The sequence below is a fragment of the Camellia sinensis genome, chromosome 1, assembly GCF_055761805.1.
Source record: "Camellia sinensis isolate YWXY chromosome 1, ASM5576180v1, whole genome shotgun sequence".
NCBI classification, from domain to species: domain Eukaryota; kingdom Viridiplantae; phylum Streptophyta; class Magnoliopsida; order Ericales; family Theaceae; genus Camellia; species Camellia sinensis.
The window spans coordinates 175,121,944-175,126,204 of NC_138961.1; the positions used below are offsets into that span (position 1 = coordinate 175,121,944).

Sequence of the window (4,261 nt, forward strand, 5' to 3'; positions counted from 1 at the left end):
GACAAGAGCCTTAGAATGAGAGAGGACTTCAGTTTGGGTAAAGATAAGACTCTTAGAGAGTTTGTCCCAATCCTACTGGGAGTCTAAGATTAGTAGTAATCCTAAGTCCATTGGAGCTAAGCTTTTATTGGGATTAGGTAAGTGTTGACTATAAAAGAGAGGCATCCTCATGGGTCTAAGATCGTTCATGATTAATCTATTCTGTCAGTGTTCTCTAGCTGAGTGCTTGATTGGTAGTGTGGTCGGAAATTGACACACACAATTTCCTTTAGTTCTAGTCCACATAAAAAGTATTCGATTGTGAGGTCCCTAGTTTGTAAAAATTTAAGAGACTAGGTCCATAGTCTATTCATTTGTATTTTTTGCCACTAATTTGTCTTCACCTTCATTATCTCATTTTCACGGCTTAGATTTATACTGCTTCTATTTCCAATGCTTGTGGTTGGGGCAACAAGGAAAATGTTATACACCCCAAATAAATTATTAAATTTTATACCAAACTTCTTACACGTGTGCGGGTCTTATATCCATGTAAGAGGTTTGATAAAAAAATTGATAATTTATTTAGGATTCCCAACATAACTCGGGACAACAATATCCAAACTAAGTTACCATGAATTACATGTAAGTTAGCATAATTTGAATTGAGAGGAAGGAATTCAACTAGATACAATGAGAGATTGAATGCGTGAGAATAAATTATTCAAGCACACAATTTTTAGCTCTCAATTTGAATTTTCACATATCCAAAAATTGTGAAAATTCATTGTCTGAATACAAGGAGATAACGAATTTTTTTCTTCTCTAAAACTCCATATTCATAAAAACATTTCTTGAAATTATTATTGAACTTTTACGTTTTGAAGCAATTTAAAAAATGAAAATTGCCTAATCAGTAATTTTATCCTAAATTAACCTATGTCTGGGCTTGTGAAAATTTTCAATCTTTTATTTTTAAAATTCTATAATTTTTAGAGTGAATTATACAATCAAAAACTTATAATTTATGTTAATTTTATGGATAAATTGTGCCATCTCCCCTATCAGCCTTGTCAAATATTTCAACTTTTATTCCAATACTCTTTTCACACCGAAGGTCACCACTTTACCATCGATCTCGTCGCATTTTAAACCTACCTCATTATCTTCATGATCCCATCCTTCTATTCTTTATCTTAATACGATAGTGTATATGTAGTATCAGTATATAGAACAAACACAAGCCTAACAATTACAGTTATGGTTTGTGAAAGAAAAAAAAAAACTATACAAATCAATTAAATGAAAAATTCGTGAAGCATACCTGACTTTTATCTCAATTTCATGTAGTGAATCAATAATCAATCAATCTATTTACACTGTATGCCAAATAATGACAATTACTTGTTGATTTGGATTGCAATTGAAAAAAAGAGAGGAAGTGAATTATTGATCGATTTTCAGTAATGATAAAAGAAAGGCTAACAGATACTTGAGATTTAGTGAGAATTTAGAGGGATTTGAGATTGAAAACATTGAATAGTGAAAAACGATGATTGTGGAGTTAAGTATTTATAGCCACGAACTTAGAATGAAAAAAAATAAAATAAATAAGATTGAAAAGAAAAATAGTTTGTGCAGGGCCAATGCCTACTAGCCCAATGACCAACGATTAATTTTATTTATTTATTTTTCAAAAATTTTGGTGTATTAGTGGGTGTAGACGGGCTTTGAGGTCAAGATGATGAGTTGACCGAACTTCAAAGGCATGCTTAGGCTCGAGGGTGATCGTACTCACCTTCAAGCCAATTTTCATCATATGTGAGGGTATTGTGTTATATGATTTTATATGAACACACACATATATACACACATATTCGTTTACATATACATATATACATGAGAAAATTATCCAAATAGTCCCTATAGTTTACACGGTGTCAATTTGGTCCTTATAGTTTTAATTTTCTCGATTTTGCCCCTTAATTTAATTAATTGTGTCATTTTAGTCCAATAAATAATGATTGTTAAGTTAATTTAACAGAAAGTCAAACAATGTGTCAATTTGGTCCATGTATTTTTCACAATGTCTCAATTTAGTCCCTATCAAAATTGAGAAAATTAAAACTACAAGGACCAAATTGACACGTCGTGTAAAGTACAGAGACTAAATTGACACATTGTTTGACATTCCATTAAATTAACTTAACAACCGTTATTTATTAGACTAAAATGACACAATCCGTTAAATTAATGGACAAAATCGAGCAAATTAAACTACAGAGACCAAATTAACACATCGTGTAAACTACAGAGATTATTTGGATAATTTATGTACCCTCCAACCCTTCCATTCGGAAAATAAATAAATCTTATTTTCTTTAAGTGTTTCTCTAATTTCATTCCATTTGTGTAAAATAGTAGGCCATATACACAACATGGGTAGCTCTGAGTGCACCCTAAAATTTAAGTTGAACACTCCATTTTTCAAATTTTTTTTTAATACAATTTTGTCACCTAACTAAATGACCAAAATGGCCAAAACCGTAAACTTAAACAACACTGCTCTGGCCAGAAGCTTGATTTCGGCCAATAGCCTGACTCCTTCTTCATCATCATCATCACCATCATCTTCTTCCTTTTCAAACCCCAGCTATTATCGCCCTCACCGTTGTCATCACCGTCTGCCCTTCCTATTTCTTCTTCTTGCAAAATAGAGATTCAAAATCCAATTAAAAGGGAATCAATTTAAAGTTCTTAACAGTGTACGTGAAACCCACAACATTACAAGTATGAAATCTCCATAGCATCCAACTTCAAGCATTAACTTATACTTCCCACTAAATAATATATTAAATTGACAAAGAAACAACACATATCTACATATTTATCAATGCAAAAGCGCGCGCGTGCACATATACACACACACATATTCAAATTGAGGAACCCAGATAGAAAGAGAATCGTATTAGGGCTTACTTAAAGGACTTTTTGTGATTGGGGAAAAGAGTAAAGAAAGCAGATCCAAGATCGAGAGAGAACTCTCGAGGACAACGCAATTGTGGTCATGGGCAACCATTGGCCTGTACTTGTGACCTCTTCGACCACCAACTTGACCTTGAGATGGTGGGACTCCACCAAGGTTCTAAATATCGGCCGGTACGTTCCGTACCGGCCGGTTCGTACCGGAAAATGATAGGGCCGAGTCAGATACTCACCGGTATACCGGCGAGACTGAATTTCACGGCCGTAGCGGCCGATTCCCGATACGTATCGGGCTGAATCCGATACGTAAGCGATTTGTTGTCCGATACATGCCGATACGGCTGAAAAATGACAGTGTCTTGTGTATGTATGAGTGTGGTTGTTGAGCAAAGCAAAGCACGGCAATTACCTGCAAAAACAATTAAGAAAAGCAAAGCAATCACCTAAAAAGCAAAGCAAAGCACTTTGAGGAAAAGAAAAACAAAGCAAAAGAACCTGTAAAAGAAAAAAACATGGACCAAAGTACCTGCAAAAATAAAGCAAAAGGACCAAACCTCTGAAGAAAAACTCAGACTCACGGACTCACGGAATACATACACAGACTCACGGACAATAATACATACACAGACTCACGGACGGATACCATAAATGTGTTACAAACCTTTGAGGAAAAACTCAATCGGACCAAACCCAACTCCTCAATCAAACCCAAATCTATCTCCCAGGAGCTTCGATCTTGTAAAGTGTTGCGGCCTGCAGGGAGAAGCATCGAATCAAACCCAAATCCATCACCGATTTGAAGCTTCTTCGTTGAAGGTTTGTCTCTCACTCATGCTCTGTTTGTTCTCTCACCTCACCATACGATGCTCTGCTTTTTTTGTTTTGGGTCTGCTTTTTTTGTTTTGGGTCAAGAAAGAAAGTCATAGCTTTGGTTTATAAGTTGTGTTTGGTTCGGTTTGTTTATAATTTTTTTTTTTGTGGTTATTTTTTTAAATGCACATAATTTTTTGTATATATTATTGAGGTTGAATAGAATTCGTGAGCAATTTTTTACATAATTTTAAATGCACATAAGTTCAGAAGGTGAATAGAACTCATATTTTACAATTCAGGAGCAGGTTTGTTCTCCCATAATTTTATATATATATATATATATATTATCAGCATAGAATATAATGTTTTATATAGAATATAATTTTTTATATAGAAAAATATTTTTTGTATATATTTTAAATGCACATATGCTCAATATATATATTTTTTATATATATTATTTAAAGAGATTTAATCTGTTAGA

General features: G+C 33.7%; 1 long non-coding RNA gene across 1 annotated transcript; it reads right to left on the reverse strand.

Moving 5' to 3' along the window:
* Positions 1–2,327: 2,327 nt before the first annotated feature.
* On the reverse strand, positions 2,328–3,108 carry LOC114295948 (uncharacterized). Its single transcript, XR_003641051.2, has 2 exons — positions 2,959–3,108; positions 2,328–2,684 (listed from the first exon to the last, which is right to left on the reverse strand). It is a non-coding gene; the product is annotated as an uncharacterized LOC114295948 (long non-coding RNA).
* Between the last annotated feature and the right edge of the window lie 1,153 nt (positions 3,109–4,261).